We start from the raw sequence: 18,667 nt of genomic DNA, 5'->3' as shown, positions 1-18,667 counted from the left end.
TCTCTCCTGCTGGGGGAAGTCTGAGCTGGTTCACTAATGGGACCCCCAGCCAGCACAGAGAACAGCAGAGGAAAGCCCCTGGCGGAGCAATCCATTTCTTCCTCCCGGGAACCACACCGGCTTCTCTGAGGGCTCAGTGCAGGAGTGACCAGCTCAGACTCCAAGAGAAAGCAGTGGGCTGCCCTGCTCAGCCTGGGTCACCAGTTTATTCATGAAATGATGCAGAGAATATTCATGCCAGAGGGCAGGAGGCAGACGTGTGGGGGCAATGGAGAACTCTGTGGACATAGAGTCAAGCAGGATGGAGCACAATAGTAAGAGCAAAATCACCCATGTTGCTGAGTGTGGATGGTGTTCTTTATGCTCTCATTCCAGGCTTGGGGAGTAGCACCCCTTGAACTGAGCCCCATCACCTCTGCTTTTGAATATCAGAAGGTGTGGCAAATTGTGGAAGTCACCTGGCTAGTATGTGATGGATGGAGGACCTGGTGGCACCCTTATTCTTAACCACATACAGTGGGCTCGCTCCAATCCTGGCCCTGGTAGGACACTCGCTGGCTGATGTCCCACTCCAGCCCCCCATGCAAGGGTTGCCCCTTGGAGGAGCCCCTGTCCTGCACAAAGGAAAACTGAAGGAGGGAAGGAGACAGCTGGCCTGGGCAGAGGGGCCAGGAGGAGAAGGAAGGTCCAGATTGGCCAGGAGGCAAAACTGGGGTTGGGGTCAGTGGTATGGGACTGCTCTGCTCTGTCCTGGGTGTCCAGGTCTCCCCTGCAGGATCAGGGGAGTTTCTCCTCCAGCTGCTGGGAATGCTCTCAGCTGACAGTGCTCCACGGTCAGTCCTCTTTAGGAGGATTTTAGGAGCTGGCTGGCTAAAGAGAGCTGCAATGTCAAGGGTACACCTCCTCCCCAGGGCAGCCCACATTCACTGACAGGCCACATCGAGGTTCAGAGGTCCAGCCCTGTGAAAGGCCACCAGCTCCAGCGCTCTCCCATGGGGCCAGTTGAGGCCTCGCCGTGATCACCTCGCAGCCTGATTCTCCCTCAGCTGTCATCTGCTTTCTGCCCTGCTCCCACAGACAGGATCCTAAGCACATCCCACACTAATCTCTGGCTCAGAGCCTGCTTCTCAAGGAACGTGACGTGTAACAGTCACCGATCTAAATCTAGCACATAGTCAATAAACCTGCATCCAGTCCTGTTGTGGGACAGGGGTCTGCAGGCCCCGGGGGGCAGATCCATGGATGGAACATCTTGCATGGGTTACTGTCTGTCTGTGGAGTGCAGTGGGTACCATCCCAGGGGTTTGCTCCTGGAGGGTCTATCCAGGGTGGCTCAAGTTCCTCCGAGGGAATTCCCAGTACCCTAGAACCAAAAGGTAGGAAGGGGCTAGCCTCCCTCTAAGACTAGACTCCCCAGTAGGCAGTCCACCCATCCTTGCACACGCACCTTCGGTGACAGGAGCTTCCACAGTCCTGAGCATCTCTGCATAAGTGCAATGTGCTGATGAAGAGTCTGTCCCTGCTTCCTTACAGCCAAACACTGGTCTTGTTCTTGCTCTGAGGACTGACAGGAAAGGTTCGTTCTGGAGATGCTGCGTGAATCAGGGACTTCCTGGCAGAGTAGGAGATGCCCAGAGCGTGAAGTAGGGGGAGGGGTTCCAGCTTGCACATGTCCAGAGAGGAGGGGTCTCCTGCTGACGGGTGGGCATGTGAGCAACTGGAGGGAGGCCTCTCCTGCCTGAACCTGGTTTCCCCTCTGAGTCGTGGAGGGTGTTCTCCCTTTCAGAGCAAGCGTGCCTAGAATAAAGCGTAATTTGGGAAATTCTGCAGACCTTCTCGGTGCCTGCATCACTCCAGTGTGCCCTGGGAACTGCAAGAGCAGGACACAGTCCACAGCATCTTCCAAAATTTCTTCTTTTGTTTTTTTTTTTGGCAGGACATCTCTCAAGACTAAGATTTTAGAGAACATGCTTTGAAAAGAACACTGCTTTCAGAAATGTCCAGGGCTTCTCCTGTTCTTGCTCAAAGTGGGAAGAGGAATTCCATCCCAGTGGAGACTCGCAGCACAATTGGAGGTGGGGGAAGCAGTGTATCAGAGAGTGGAGAGGATGGTGGGCAGGGGGTCAGGAAGCAGGGTACTCTCTCTATCACCTTCCCCAGAGCTGTGGGTGGTGGTACTGTGCTGGCTGGCTGGCCATGGCAAGAAACCTGGGGAGGCTTGGGTGGCATCCACGAGTCCCTGTCTCTGACAAATGCCATGCTGTGGGCTGACAACACAAACACGAGTGTGGACCAGGCTGTCCTACGCTCTGCCAGTTCAGATGCGCAGACGCTAGGCTCTGGCTTCCATCCTCCCCAACATCTGAATCACAGCAAGGCAGGAGGCAGGGCCCGGCCGTCTCCAGATCAGGGAAATGATAAACAGATGTCTGAGGACAAAGGGGCAGGATGTGCTGGGAGGTTTGTGGCACATCAGGCCTGCCTGCAGCAGCTCCTTCTCCCTGGAGAGCTAAGAGGGCGGCAAGGCCATGGCAAAGAGAAACCGGAGGCAGAGGGGTTAAGCCATGGGTTTTGAAGTCTCACAGGCTGGGCACGATCCTGGCTCCACCACTTGCTCATTGTGTGACCTTGGATGAGTTATTTAACCTCACGTGTCAAGTAGGGAAAATCATCATTCTTTACTCAGAGCGTGGCTTTGGGTGGATTAAATAAGATGATGCATGAAAAGGACTTAGCACGGTGCCTGGCAAACCACCCTCAACAAATTTAGTTGTTTACGCTCCTGCTGCTGCTGCTTGGGGAATGAGGCCTGCAAAGTGAAATGTTTATTTGCCCGGTAAAAACAGACTGTGCTCTGCTTGGGGCCAGGTGCCAGGACACAACACCAGACAGTCCCTGACCCTGGCCTTACGGGGCTGACAGTCAGGGAGAGGCTGTGCCAAGAAGCCACTGTTGATCACAAAGTGACATCTAGACCCAGAACCCTCTGGGCCCTTCCTAAAATGAGCAGGCTGTGAAAACAGCAGTGTTCTGGAAGCACTGAACCGTGTCAGGGCCTGGCATCACCATCAGCTAGTGACAGTCTCCTCCTCTAGTTGCCTCTGCCAGGCAGACTCTTAGTCAGCCTTCAAAGCCCAGTCCAAAGGGCCCTTTTTCCAGGCAGCCTTTCCCAAACAGCCAGAGCTCTCCTAGCACTTGATACATGTCTTGATTGTGGCACTTGCCAACTTCTGGTAGTGAAAATGTTTATTCTTTATTTGACTTGTATCTCTTTTTGGGACTAGAGGGTGTGTATATGGGTAGGAAATGTTTGGGGAGCAGTATGCAGTGATGTTTAGTGATGTGGATGCACCAGATTTTGTGACCTGAAGTAGATTCGTTAACATCTCTAAGCATTAGTCCCTTTTATCTATGAAGCCAAGCAAAACACATAGATCTCCTGTTAATGAGGTTAAGAAAGAGACCTAGCCACAAAGGGCTCAGCACAGAGCCTGACATACAGGAATCCCTGGGGCCACTCACTAGCATGCTAGGATTTCTATCTTCTGTGTCCATCTAGTCTTACCCTGGTACTTGGTTCTCTACAAGCAGTTATCAGTTGAATAAAATCAATTCCCCACCCCAGGACTTGGGGTCAAATCTGTCCAATGAGGCAACTTCAATTCTATGCATCCAAAGGAACTTTGAGAGCAGTCCAAACCCACCCGTTCGACTAGCAGATGGGGAACCGAGGCCCGTGCACTCGTGTGGGGCCAGTGCACGCAAGCCAAGGCATTCAGCTTCTCCTTGGTGAGCTGGAATGTTGTTTTGGTTAGTTCTGCAGAGCGCAGCTTCTCAATAGCCAGTTTCTTTCCCATCTGAGCTGTTTTTGTGTAGAGGAAATATCAAGGTGTATGATGTCAAGGCAGTTAAGTAATCCAGCCAGCTGTGTAAACATCTGGAAGTAGTAGAGACACAGCCCCAGAGTGAAAGCAGGGATCAGGGCGTCCAGACGTCTCGGTGAGCCCTCTAAACTCTAACCTGCGAGGAACCAGCTAGCAAGGCAAGCATAGCTCCGATCAGAAACTTGGGGGTGCATTCTTTCCTCTTCAGACTCTGAGTCCTGGAGGGCCGAGGAGGACAAGAAGGCCACTGTGCCTGGTGTGACTTTGGAAAGTAGATGTGAGGTTTAGGAAAATCCTGCTAATGACATGTTAGCAGCAGCTGGAAACAACTTGTCAGATTCACAGGGAATTGCTCCTCTCATTCTTTCCCCACGGCAGGGAGTAGACGTGGCCATGTCCTGAGTCTAGATTCCCAAAAGCAAAGGGGTGGGTTTGGAAGTCTGGAGACTGGAGCTTCATACTGGGAATCCCTGATCTGCTTTGTCCTTAGAAGTGACTATTCATGACCCAGAGAGACCATTGGGGAAAGGTTCTACAGGAGCTTCTAGCCCACTGCTTGAGTTCTCAATGAGGGAACTGAAGCCCAGAGAGGGATCCTGCATGGCCAAGCTCACACAGCTGGGAAAGGAAAGAGTCAGGACTAGGAGCGAAGCTTCCAGACTCCAAATCCATGTTTGTTTCCTTATAACCCAATTACCCTCTCTCATTATTTAAAATTATTTTAATAGCTCCTATTGTTTCTTTTTTCTATATCTAATTACAAAAGTAACATTGTAAGAAATGTGAAAAACACTCAGAAGCACAAAATAAACAAAATCTCTAGTTGGATCTAATCACTGATTCTATATAACACCCACACACACACACACACACACACACACACACAAATGATGTTTAGCTCCTTTGGTAAACTCTCTTTTCTTTACAGTTCCTTGACAGATGGGACAAACACCATTTGTCTATGATTTCCTGGGACCAGATTTTGTCATTTCCACGTAGAGAATCCAAGGCAAAGGGAGACTTGGATTCTGTTCTTGCCTCACAAACTATGAAGTCTGCTCCAAACCTCACTTTTCTCATCTGTAAAACAGGTTATCACATATAGTAAATCAGATAAGAGCAAGGATATATGCAATATACAATTGCTTTATAAAATGTAAGGCACATTGTTCAAAGAATGAATGAACAGTGATTGTGGCAAAGGTTGGTGCTTGGGGAGGGCAGGCCACCTGGGGATCATTTCCCAGTTCCACTGCAGGGCATCTTCCTTCTTCCCCCCGCCGAGTCCAATCCCAGCTCTCAGGCCAGCTCCTCCCCATTTCACCCCGACGACAGCCCCCTAAATGAGGCCCCTGCTCCAGAACCCTCCCAGGCTGGGTGGCCACTGGAGTTAGCCATAGCAGAGCAGGATGGCCCTGCAGGGGAGACAGGCAGCTGTCCCATCGCGGCTGCCCTTCCGTTGCTGGACCCCTAAGGCCACCACGTGTTTCTCTCAGATTCATGAATCCTGAACGTCTGCTGCCCCAACCAATATGCCAGCAATTTTTCCTACAGCTTCCTAGAGTCTCTTTTTCCTAAGTGGGAAGGATTTTCATATCTGTTTTATAGCTGGGGAAATGGAGGCCTTCAGCACTCTTTACAAAAATGTTTGCCTTTGAAAACGAAGATCTCAAGAACCCAGGGGAACAGAGGTGGAGCTTTGGCTGCCATGTCTGTGCTGTTGTTGGTTAGGGGGCTGCAGGGTCCTGAGGAGGTCTCATCTTCCTCAATTTTGTTCAGGCACATCGGGGCTAGAACTGGCCTTTATTGCCAATCGCCTCTCCTCCATGTCTGCTGGGCCAGGACAGGGAGGGATGACATGTGGTCATTCCCCTGGACACCAGCAGAGAGACCAGGAGCAGAGGCTGGTCTGGTTCATACCAGCTGAGCACAAAGGTGGTCCAGCACCGGGATTCCATGGGAGCCATCCCTGGGCGTCACCACACTGACCCTCGGCTGGCAGGCTGGCATGGGTGCCTGAACCAGCAACCTGTGGTCTACCCGGGGAGAGTCCTGGCGGGTGCTGACCACATCTCATTAATCATCTCGGCTAAATCTGGACTTCTAGGGACAGAGGCGAATGGGTGTGGGCACCACTAGGAGAGGAACTCTTCTCCCAAAAGTTCCCTTGCCTTAGGGACAGCCTCCTCCTTGGATGTTAGACAGACAGATCCCAGTTTCAGTTTTATCCCCTTAGACTCTGACAGAGAGCTTGGACAGATGTCTGAACCCTCTTTGTACCCCAATTTGCTTATCTGCAAAGTGGGCACAATAATACGGCCTACTTTGTCTCCCCTGAGGAAACAAACAGAGGACAATTCAAAACTCTGATTATACCGAGATTTAACTGTGGAACAGACAGGAGATGCCTTTGGCTGAAACAGTAGGGGACCCAAGGACCCAGGGAGAAGAAGAAGTGAACACTCCTCCCTCTACTTCTGGCCCATGGATGGTAGTCTTGACTTTACCCAAGAGAGACCCAGAACTGGCAGTGTCAGGGAGCCAGGTACAAACCCTTGTCCTGCTGCTCCATCTTTTTGAGAGCATCGCTGCCAAGAGTACGTGTTCCCTGTTGCAGCTCCTACTTCAGGCACAACATGCTGTGCCCCTGGGCTTCCTGGCTCTGCTCCACGGGGCCCATCAGCTTTGGGCTCAGGGAGTGGGCAAAGCTCTACCTCCTCATGAGGACCTCTGCCTAGTGTCTTTATCCCCTTGAGGAAGGTGCCTTTGAACTTGATCAGCCTGCATGTGCCAAGTTGGGAGTTCTGCAGGTGACCAGGGGTCTTGGGACCCACCTTCAGTGCAAACTTCTTAGCTCAGGCAGCCTAGGAAAGAATCCTCTGGCCCAGGCCTTTTTATCTTCTCTGTCAGAAAGCAGATGGTTCTAAACACCTGGCCCTGGGGCACCAATGGAATCCAAGTCCAGTCTCTTTAATGGGCCTTGTTGAGCAGGGTCTGATCCAGCGGTGATAAGGAGGCCTCGCTGCCGGGGACAGCACCGGACCCAGCCAAGAGCTCCTATCTTCTGTCCTCACGGCATTCGCTGGAGTTCAGTGGCTTCCATTTATCAGGCAGATGTAATCTCCTCAAATACCTGCCAGGTCCTGCTCTTCCTGGAGTTCCCTAAGATAACTGTTTCTCCAGGAGGTGAAGGGGCCTTTCCTTCCCTGGGAAGAGATGCCATATGCATGCAGTTTTGCACAAAGCCACTCACTTCTAGTGACAGAGGTTGCTGGTTGCTTTCCACAATATCCGTTCTCCCCATTCTCCTTGATAACAGCTTGGACTCAAAGCAGCAAAGGCTCCAGCTAAAGGACTATTTTTGGCTTTCCTTGGGGCTGAAGTGGACTATGTAATTAGGTTCTAGCCAGTGAGGTATAAACAGAAGTTGTATGGTAACTTTAGGAAGTCTCTTAAAAACGATAGTGTGGATTCTACTCCTTCTTGTTCTGCTTCTAGCTACCTGGAATGGGGATGCAATGGTTGGAGCTCTAGCACCTTTTTTGGGTGTCAAGGTAAACTACACACTAGGAGCCACATTCTAGAATCATGGGTCAGCAATATTAAAGATTTAGTTCTTTACTTTTTGGAAACTAAACCAATTCCCGACTGTCTGCCTATGGGCTTCTTTATAGAAAATCTAATAAATTGCCATTTTGCTTAAAGCACTATGGGGCTTTCTGTCACATATTGCTAAATCTAATCCTAATAAGTATAGTTTGACTTCAAAGTCTAACAACGCCACATTGCTTTATTCATTCACTAACTCCCTGAGGTACTTTTTAGTCACTCAGCAAACATTCTCTGTACTAGGCAATGTGCTGGGTGTAAAAAAGCCTAGAGATGAATGAAATCCTACTTCAGGCTTTCTGAGAGCCCCAGTATAGAAGTGACCCTCTTCCACTCAGTAGAGGAGAGTCAGTGGCTCCCTCCCCTTTGCCTTGGGCATCATGCCCTCCCCTTCTCTCCCACGCCTCCCTGCTCCATGATGGACCGCTTGGTGGCTGGCGGTACAGCCCGGAAGTGAGAGCAAGGACCGTGGAGCCAGCCATTCCCGGGATGAGATTAGATGCTGCCCTATGCTAGCTGTGCAACCTGATATGTTCCTAGAAACTGCTCACCTGTTTCCTCATCACCCTCATATAAGACTAGAGAATTCAGTGAAATAGCGCATGTACAGCATGTAACACAGTTCTCTATACAGGTGACTCCCACTATCCAAAAGCAGAGCATTCCTACAGCCTACAAAACCTTTTATAAGTCAAAATGGCATAAAATGAAGAAACAGTTACTTTAGGACACCTCTTGCTAATGGATGCACAAAATAGACGGAGATGAAGCACAGATGCTCGCAGACACAGTTCAAAGCGGTGGCGGCTTGATGCTGAGACAGAGTGCAGTTTTGCAGAAGGAGCTTGGCGGTGCCCTCTCACTGCCCAGGATGCCTGCCGCCTCTATAATGGCTCAGCCCGCTGCAATGCAATCACTGAGCACTGTGTGCGCTTGCCTTTTCTCGTAAAGGTGGAAATCCTCTTTGGATTTCTTTTGTGAAAATAGGTACTAGTGTAAGTCTTTTGCAAATTGAAGTGGCATAAAGTGAACTTTCAAAAAATGGGGGATACCTGTAATGCATAACGTTTTAATCACTATTCATTTAATTCACCCTGCCACTTTGACTGTTTTTGAAGCAACCACTTTGTGTCACTAATATATTCTCCCCAGTGTTCACTCCTCTCACTCTTTCATTAGAGGTCCATATCCCCTCCTCCGCTGATGTCTAGGCTCTCAGAACCCTGAGCCCACCTGCCCGGGAGGAGCTTCCTAAAGCTCATAGAAGGCTGAGGTCAGTGTCTCCCTTGGCCAGCCTGTTCTTGCTTACTCCCATGTGCCCCGCTTCATGGATATTGCTTTTTATGGGCTGAGGTCCACAGGAGCCAAGTCCATACCCTTTTTTGTTTCTTCCTCTCCAGTAGTAACTGGTACCTAGAAAATGCTTGCTGACTAGATGGATGGATGGATGGATGGATGGATGGATGGACGGACGGATGGATGGATGGATGGATAGATGGATGAATGGATGAGTGGATAAATGCACTAAAAGCTATCCACAGTCAGATGAAAGTACAAAGTGCCATGAGAGGAAGAGGGAGTTCTAACTCATTAGGTAAGGGAGAGGGGATGGGGAGGACATTGGTGCTGAATGTCAATGGGTGGGTGGGGGTCTCCAGGGTGAGTGGGAGTCTTTAGGTGGGCATTTAGCTGTACAAGGGCTTCCCTGGGTTCTCAGGTGGTAAAGAATCTGCCTGCAATGCAGGAGGCCCAAGTTCAATCCCTGGGTCGGGAAGATCCCCTGGAGGAAGGCATGGCAATCCCCTCCAGCATGCTTGCTTGGAGAATCCCCATGGACAGAGGAGCCTAGTGGGCTACAGTCCATGAGGTCACAAAGAGTCAGACACAAAGAGTGACTAACACTTTCACTTTTACCTGTACAAAGTCTTACAGTGAATGGGGTGATCTGTTTCTTGCTGCACTGATTCCAAGTGCTGGGTACTTTCCACAGAAATCAAGCCTAAAAGTCCCAATGTCCCTTCTTGAGACACTAAAGCAAAGGACTAGGACATACCCTGGTCCTTCCTCTTGGATAAACAATCATGAAACATCAGCAAGAGGCTGAAGGTTGGTTTCACGGCCACTGAAGAGGAGGAGGGGACCATCATGAACATGCCACATGTCCTGGGGTCAGACATGCATGATCTCTGAGCCCCTCCCAATGACCAAAGGAAAACAGTAGTCTAGTCCTCTGAAGTAGGCATGAAAATAGGAGCTAGGAGTCAATAGTCACTTCCTCCCTACCAACCAGCTGGTGCTTGGTAGACCAGAGCCTGAAACCTCAGATTTAGGGGAGCCAAGAGTCCCCCTCCTTCAGGTTCCCCTGGCTGCCTGTAGCATTACACAGACAGCCAAGGAGACTTACTCGAGAGCCAGCTGGGTGGGAGAGGGTCTTGGCAGTAGAACTGATGGGGTAGCAGGCAGGGCTGCAGCAAGGAAAACCGAACATGGGCTGGTGAGCATAAGGATAAGGTGTTCCATTCACTCATTCACTTATTCACTTACCCACCCACCATCCAGTCATTCAAACACATTTCTTGATCACCTTTTAGGCATTAGGCACGGTTCTAGATGCCATGGGGAACAAAACAGGCTGGATCTCTATGTTGTTGTTGTTGTTTAGTTGCTAAGTCATGTCCAACTCTTTAGTGACCCTATTGCCTATAGCCTGCCAGGCTCCTCTCTGTCCATGGGGTTCTTTCCCCAGGCAAGAACACTGGAGTGGGTTGCCATTTCCTTCTCCAGGGGATCTTCCTCACCCAGGGATCAAACCCGCATCTCCCACTTCACAGGCAGATTCTTTACCACTGAGCCAGAATCTCTATATGCTGGAGTTTATGTTACAGAGTGGGGAGACGGAGAATGAATCAGATGAGCCAAATGACAGTAAGGGGAGACCAGGAGAGGGAGAAGACAAAAGGTTGATGAGGATGACGAAATGTAGACCGGGCCAGGGAAGGCTCAAGAGGACAAGATTGTTGAGCTGGAAAGGTTTGGGGGAGGAATTCCAGGCAGAGGGCCCAGAGGGGTGGACTGGTATCAGAGTTGGGCTCCTGGAGTGCTCAAGAGAGCCACAGCCCAGGGCCAGAGGAACACAGGGTTCAGAGAGCTGCCTTAGAGACTCCTGGCGAGAAAGCGCTTGCCACCAACACTGGCCTCTACAGAGAGGCTGAGAGCATGTGGCTGAGATATGGGGGTCTGAGTGGGGCCTCCTATTCCTGTCACCCTGGCAACCAAAGTTTGGTACCAACATTTGCTCCACTGTGCCCAGGGAGAGAAAAATTTGGCAGGCTTGGTAGGGGGAGACCCTGGCTCAAGCCACTCATCATGGCAAAGCCCATATTCAATCTCCTAATACACTTTCTCTTCCTTTTCTTGATAATATGACTCCTAACTTCTATCTGGGCACTTGGCCACCAAATGAAAGGCCAAATTCCCCAGCCTCCCTTGATGCTTAACCAAGATTTCATCAAGGAGATAAAAGTGGAGGTGTGGTATTGTCACTTCCAGGACCCTCCTGGAAAGATGTCATGCTTCTGGAAGGCCCTTCGCTTCCTATTTGACATGGTCTTCTCTCCTCCCTTACTGTGAGCTGGCATCTGGGCATGTCGGCTGGTGCCGTACCAGCCTTCTGGAACCTTGATGTGGTCTTAGAAGTGGAGACTACTCATGGTTGGGCAACAGGACAGGAAGGGCCTTGATGGAAAGAAACCTGTGGTAGGAACTCTGGATTTCCCTCATTCCTGCCATGACTCACAAGAGAAACGTCTATCTTATGAAGAGGGCTACTATTGTATCTAACAACAGCAATGCAAATTAATTAGGCAAACCTATGCAGCTACCAGGGAGGAGAGACATGTCAATTCATGCCCGCCCTGAGGACACAGGGCACGGGGTGCCCAGGATGAAGGGATGGCTGGTCTCGAGGGACCACAGCCTGCCCAAGGGGCCCAAGAGGCCAGGCGGAGATGAGGATCCTTTATCATGGCGAACACATGGACGTACACAGAGCCCATGGAAGTCTAAGAAGGCATGCTGCCATGGCAGGATGCTCAGCTATTTTGGTAGCTTCTGGGTATCGACAAGGATACGCTCCTCCACCAAACCTCAGCCAGCCTCCTCTGAGCCCTCTTGTGCAATAGGCCTTACCCTTGGCCTATAAAGACCTCAACAGACACTAACATAGTTTCTAACAGCTTAGGACCACATCCTTAGGATGATGGTAGACCCCTCTCAAAGTGCCGACATGGGAAAACTCAAGGCTGCCAAAAGAACTGGCTGTCCCAAGCATCACCTGAATAAATGGTACACCTCCCAGCCTAACCTCCATAAGGCCAGTTAGCCAGCCCTGGGGGTTTCACATGTACCAACATTTCCTTCCTGTGTTTTGTAATGCTTCCCTTCCCTGACTCTCCTGAGCCTCTTGCTCACTGCCCCCCCACCACCCCCACCCTTCATTCCCTGGTTCTCCCTTTAAAACACCCAGCCACCTCAGTATAGAAACGAGCTTGTTCACCCTGGACTTTACTCCCTCTTGCAATAGTTATTACTGATTAAAATCTATCCTGATCCTATTCCTGATCACATTCACTAGTATCTGGCTCTGTTTATCTTTAGTAGTGCCAAACAGAGACTAGAGGATCATGAGTTTGTCTGTTGGACCTGGGACTCTGGGACTGTGGCTGTATATACCCTGGATTGTTGGTGTGGCTGCTGGACTGTGGCTGAGCAGGTGGGTGGTGTGGTGGGTGTGGCCAGGCTCCCTGCAGAGTCCAGACATTCCCAGGTGCAGTCACAGAGCAGGGGCTTGGCCCGGAGGACGGGTGTTCTAGGAAGGTCAGGCTCGCTTGCCCTTGTCACACCATGTGCCCTGATACTGCCGCTCCATGAAAGTGAAAGGCTGAGGCACTGGGCGGGTATCCTCCTGTTACCAGAGGAAATGTTTCTTGCAGGAGAGATGGTGGGGCTCCCGCAGCTCCTTCTCGCAGAGGGCCTGACCCCCATCCCCCAGCTCCTGTTTGCTCTGTCTGGTCTAACACTCTGCAACTCCCACTCCAGGCTCTGTTTTTCTTTACTTTGCTGTAAATGTCAAAAATGTCAGTTTCATGAAAAAGTCAATTGGTTTCAATTGGAGGTCTTTCCGACCTCTAGAGCGGGAAGCCAGCACCAGCATCTAACCCTCCAGATCTGGGTTTTACTGCCTTGGTGACCCCCACAGTGGAATTTTCAGGGTAGTTTTGATCCCCTAATTCAGAAAGCCAATTCCACACAGCTCTGGGAGGCCTGAAAGGCTCTCCCACCTGCCAGAGACATGCAGGATCCACAGAGGACGCTTTCATCCATCAGTGTGTCTCTCTTACGGAATCTCTGGAGGTGGTAAACTCAGTGACAGGGAGTCCCCCGCCGCCCCCCCCCCCGCCCCGCCCCGACCAGCATTAGGGGTATGAAAGCATCAAGCAGTACTGTGTGCCCTGGATGGGGGGCGCCTTCCTGTCCCCCTCGCCTCTTCCTGTGGTCCCAACCTCCCACCATCACTCAGCTGTCATCCGATTGGGAGGAGAGGAGGCAGAGAGAGGAGCTGGGCACAGTCCTCCTCCACAAGACAGACATTTCGGCCTGGATGACTCTTGGGTGTTGTACATGGGGTGCTGTCCTGTGTGCTGTGGGGGGTGGGGTTAGTGCTGTCCTGTGTTGTGTGGGGGCGGGGTTAGCAGCACCCGCAACCTCTGATCACTAGAGGCCTGCAGCACCCTCCTCCACTAGTTGTACTCAAAACGTCTTCAGACTTCGCCAAACATTCCCTGGAAGCAACGCTGCCTGAGGTTGAGAACCCCTGATCAAGGGAAAGAAAACAGAGGAAGAGAAGGTGGGGCCAGCCCAAACCTCACCTCTTCTCTTCAGCTGAAGGAGGCAGCGCACGCTGGTGGTGAACAGCATGGCCTCTGGAGCCCTTGGCCCTTGTTTACGACCTGTCTCCACCATGTATTAGCTGCGTGTGTCCATCGCTGTGTGTGCATAACATGACTTCATTTCTCTGTGCCTCGGTTTCTTCATCGAGAGCTGGGAAAACCCTGGTAGCAGCCCCAGGGAGCTCTGTGACAGTGGGGGTGCTTGGTGGGCACTGTACCCTAGGAATAGGGAGGCTGTGCCTTCTCTTCTTATACTCTGTGCCCACAGATCAGGGTCCCCAGCTTCACAATCTAGCCCTTGTCGCTCCACCCCCACCACATCCCCTCTCACCAGCCTTCATCCCCCAGGTGAACCACTCACAGCTCAAGGAAGCAAGCACTCAGTTCTCTCTTGCAGCTGCAGCCTTGCCCTTGGGGTTCCCCCCTCGACCAGGATTGTGGAGCCCCTTTCATCTCCTTCCTCACCCAGCCTCCCCCTACTCTGGTTTCAGGAGTCACTTCCTCCAGGACCTCCTCCTGCCCTCTCAAGAAAGGGTTAATTGCCGCTCTTAGCTTGTACCCCTACCCCCTCATTCCCTCAACTAGCTCCTAGGTCAAGGTCTTGCAGGCAGGTTTTTACTGGGGGGAATAATCTCAGTGTGGGGTGGGGGAGAGGGGCTGGAAAGAGTAGAACAGGAAAGGAGAAGCCATGAATGTGTTGCTGAGCTACTAACAGCTCTGAGCAGGCTGCTGAAAAGTGCCTGAGAATTTTGTGCCCTGATAGAACAAAGGAGTGTTTCTCCAGTACCTCATGTCCCCAACTGGTGGCGTTGCCCCAGGCAGAGTGTTGACCCCTCTTGTATGTGGGCCAGTGTGGCTGAGCGGCTCACAGGTCAGTGGCAGAGGCTCTGGGAAAAGCTCTGGATACAAGAGTCCATGGAACAGCTGAAATTTGGAGTTGTCAGGGAAGCAGCTGAGTGTTGCAGTAGTGGCCGAAGCAGTCAGTGAGCCAAGGTGTGCCACGGGCATGAAAACCCATGACACATGCGCCTCTTCTGGTTTTCCTCACTCCCCATCTCTCCCCTGTTCTCTTAACTCAGTCCTCCCCTCACCATCATGTACTACGGTACTCCGTTTGTCTGCCTCGGCCCCGAGGAGATGGTGACTTCTGTGAGCAAAATCTATCTTCTTTACTGTATACCCAGAGCTCAGAGAGTAGTTACAAGAAACTAGGTCTTTCAATAAAAGCTAGGTGACTAAGTGAATGGGTGAATGAACGAAAGAATGAGTCAGAGGTAGGGATGTGATGCCTGCCCCTAAAGCATCTATTATGTGCCTGGGATCAGATATGAGCTTCACGGTCCATGCAAGACTTTTTACTAGGATCGCTCTAGTTGGACCCGGTGGATTGTTCTGGGTTCCTCACCTAGGCTTTGGCCATCTGGTGTCACAAACACTCCAGCATTGTATGATGTTGGGGCCTGTCTGCTGTGTCATGCTGCTCTCTAATCAAAGCTGCCTGCATGCTCTGAGTCTGAGAGGGGCCAACAGCCTGAGAGCTTTGGACACAAGCAGTGAAAAACAGTTTCAGGATAACCCAGCCAACAGCAGATTTGCTAGAAGGATTTCGAGGATTTGGAATTACCAGGAAAGCTGGAAATGGGTCAGAACTAAGAAAGGTGGGCTTTGTCTGGGTCAGTACTTGCCCATTGAATGGATCAGTAGAGCCTTAGTTACTAGCCCATGAGACTCTAGATAGTAGAAAAGAACTAGTTCCTCAAAAAGAAATTGGCAAGGTTAAACTACATGACTCAGCAATTCCACTCCAAATTCTCTTGGTATAAAACCAAGAGAAATGTAGGTATATACCCACAAAGAAACTTGTATAATTGATCACAGTCATAGCAGCATAATTCACAACAGCCAAAATGTGAAAACAACCCAAATGGGAAGCTGATAAGTGGAAAAATAAAATGGGATATATCCAGGCCAAGGAATATTGTTTGGCCATAAAAAGGAATGAAGTACTGATACATGTTACAATATGGCTGAACCTTGAGAATGTGCTAAAAGAAGGAAGCCAAACACAAAATACCACATGCTGTATGATTCCATTCCTGTGAAAGTTCAAAGTAGGCAAATCTATAGAGAGAAAGTAGATTGGTGGTTTCCAAAAGCTAAAAGGAATGGTGGGAATGAAGGGGTCACATCTAAAGGATTCAGTGTTTCCTTTTGGGGGTGATGAAAAGTTTCTTAAATGGATTATACTGATGTTACAGCCCTCTAAATATGCCAGAAATCATTGAGTTGTACGTTTGAAGTGGGTAAATTATCTGGCTGGTGAATTGTACCTCAATCAAGCTGTTTAAAAATGAATGGAGTCCGAGCTTCTTGTGTGAGTGTGACACTTGTGCTCATTCACAGCTCTGCTCACTTTTCTGAGTGGTTTTTATACTGAAATAAAAGGAAATCAGAGTGGGAGGGATTGCTAGATGCCAAAAGACCACAAATGGTATTTCTTTTTCCTTGGGTCTATTTGTATGATGCATATATTTCTATGTATTTATAAATAAATATACCTATTGTTCTGGGCGTGGGAGAAGACCCCCCAAGACCCAGATCTTCGATAAAGCCCTCCCTCCATCCCTTATGGATTGAAGTCACAAGGTGCCAAAATCCAGGAGGAAGTCACAACTCTCTCCCAGGACAAAGGGCCCGAGTGTCTTGATCATGTGTCATTAACCCCTGTCCTGTCCTCATGTGTAGGTTGCAGCGCCTGGCAGGGGCCAACTTTGGGGGACCGGTGCCACGTTGGCCTACGGGGAGGAGTTGGATGTCTTGGTCAACAGGTCCAGGAAGGATGATGAGTGTGAGTTGACTCTGCGGCTTTCAAGTGCAGCAGCCTCACAAAGTCTCCCCAGTTACTGCACCCCACCCCAGAGACCTCTGTCATCTTACGTTTCAGTTCAGTACTGTCAAGGATGGTGGCTGGTCAGTTTGTTCAAAGAAATACCCAAGGCCCAGAGCAACTCAGTGCCTTCTCTTAAAGCTATCCCTGTGGGCATCCAACTTCAGATGACTTATTCCGGAAAGGGTGTTATTGGGCGCTTTGCCATGCATGGGATGGCCCACAGCAGGGCTCATCAGCCCTCCCCTTGTCCTCCCTGGGGGTGGGGCAGTAGCCAGGGTTCTGGCATGGACTCCCCGGGTGTCTCTGGGGTTGGCTTTCTCCTTGTTGCCCTCCTTGCTTGATCTGAGTCAACCAGACCAGCTGCGCACAGGAAAGACTTCTATGTGGACGGGGGCCTGTGTGGGGAAGCAAGAACTTATTTGGCAGTGACAGTACCATTGAGGCAGGTAGCTCCCAGCTGGAGACTTGTGCCCTTGATGTCTTTTAGAGCTTGACCTTCCTGTCTGCAGAGCTGGGGATTCATCTGGCCGTGTGCCCAGAGCCTGAGAGTCAGCTTTGGTGCCTCCCAGTGTCTGGTAAACACACCTTGATTTCCTTTTTCACAGAGTGGGCACTTCCTTTGCCTTGGGCTTGGAGGGTCACAACAGGTGGACTCGAAACTGGAGAGTTTGTTAGGCAGCCGGGCGGGGAAGGGAGATGGGCGGGCGGTAGCCAAACACAGCAGCGACGCCCTGGGGGACTCCTGGTGAGAAAATGTCTCTGCTTTGTATTGTCATTTGCTAATCGCCACAGAGGGTTGTTTACCCTTTTGAATTTCACAGCCCCTGTGTAGGTGGGTTTGTGGGAGGCCTGTCAAAGGGGGAATGGGAGAGATGTAAGAAGAGAGAATGGCAAGCCACTTATGCTCTGTTAAAAATAATTGGAGGACTATACAGGGGTCGCTGTGAATTCTCAACCCAATGTGTCCAGCAGAGGAAGCTGGAGAAAGCCACCAAGGCAAATTGCATGCCTGTTATGTGTGGACGTTGTTCTAGGTTCTTTGCAAACACAAACTCATTTAGTCCTTGTCGCATGCCTGTGAGGTGACTGGCATTATCTTCCTTCCATAAATGGTCCAGAGAGGTTAAGAAAGGTGTTTGAGAATCATCTGTAATAGGTGATCTGTGGGTAGTAATCTGTACTAAGCGAAGGGACCAGAGTGAAGCTTGGGTGCAGCTGAGCTCCGGACCAGGCAATTCTGAAGCAGCTCAGGCTCTAGAACACGGAAGGGGCTGTACCTACTGCGTGCTCTTTGCCCACACACCCCGGCCCACTAGTTTACCTGTGGAGCCCCTTCCTCCTCAGAAGACTCTGAAAGGAGGCTGCTACAGCCCCCACTTTATAGGTGAAAAGACTAAGGTTCAGAGAGGTGCCTGAGGTAGGTAGTCGGCATTCTTTCCAAGGAATCCAGCCTGTCTGTTTGGGGCCACTTGTGTGAGCTGCTAAGTCTCATTTTCAGAAACCTTCTTTTCTCTCTCTCGCTTTCTTTTTCTTGTTCCAGGAAACCACTTGAAAGCTTTGCTGCCCTTGACGAAGAGTGTTCCAGGTCAGCTCACATTCTAGAAGCATCTGTGACTGAGGGTATTTTAAGAGCGAGTGAGCCTGGCAGGGAAATTTGGAAGGCAGCCAGTTCCCTGATCTGTGTCTTCCAGGGGATGGTGGTGGCCAATAGAGAGGATGGAGGTTTTTCTTTTTTTTCTATTTGCTTTCTTTAGAGGGAGCATCACTGCTTCTGCAAATACTGATTTGGGGTGAGAACAAGAAAAAAAATTAATAACTAAAAAATTGCTCATACATGGCTGTGTTCTACATTCTTGCTCCTCCAAGTGCAGTCTCCAAACCATCACCATCAAGGACACTCTTTAGAAATACCGATTCCTACAAGACACCAAGACACCTCCTAAGTCAGAATCTGTATTTTAACAAGGTTTCCAGGTGACAGAGCCAGGCACATGCACTTCAGCTGGAGAAACCCCAATCTCTGCCATCTCTGCAAAGCCCACATCTGGACTTTGTCTTCCCACTCTCCCAGAGATGCCATCACAGCAGCTCCAACAGGTTCTGCCCAACATCGAACTCACATCCTCCCCCAAACCTTCTCCTCCTCTGTGTACCTATTTCCAAGGCTCTACCTCCCATGGCCCAGGACCATACCCAAGCCTAGGAGACCTCACGCTCTAAACACCTCTTGTGCAGGCGCCCTGAGTCTTTCCTCATTGTCACTCCCCATTCCACAAACACCTCATCTAGGCTTGCTGACAGTCCTCGCGATGAGCCAGAGTGCCCTTCCCCGAGCC

The 18,667-nt window shown here is 50.5% G+C and overlaps 1 long non-coding RNA gene across 2 annotated transcripts in view; it reads left to right on the top strand.

Annotated features, from left to right (window-relative positions):
• LOC139036074 (uncharacterized) overlaps positions 1-18,667 on the top strand; it is a 345,733-nt gene that overhangs the window by 304,634 nt on the left and 22,432 nt on the right. For both annotated transcript variants that reach the window (XR_011488806.1, XR_011488805.1), the window contains exon 5: positions 1,937-2,075. This is a non-coding gene — a long non-coding RNA (uncharacterized lncRNA). The remainder of the gene's footprint in view (positions 1-1,936; positions 2,076-18,667) is intronic.

Source organism: Odocoileus virginianus, chromosome 7, assembly GCF_023699985.2.
Source record: "Odocoileus virginianus isolate 20LAN1187 ecotype Illinois chromosome 7, Ovbor_1.2, whole genome shotgun sequence".
NCBI classification, from domain to species: domain Eukaryota; kingdom Metazoa; phylum Chordata; class Mammalia; order Artiodactyla; family Cervidae; genus Odocoileus; species Odocoileus virginianus.
This window is presented reverse-complemented; position numbering and strand designations above follow the sequence as displayed.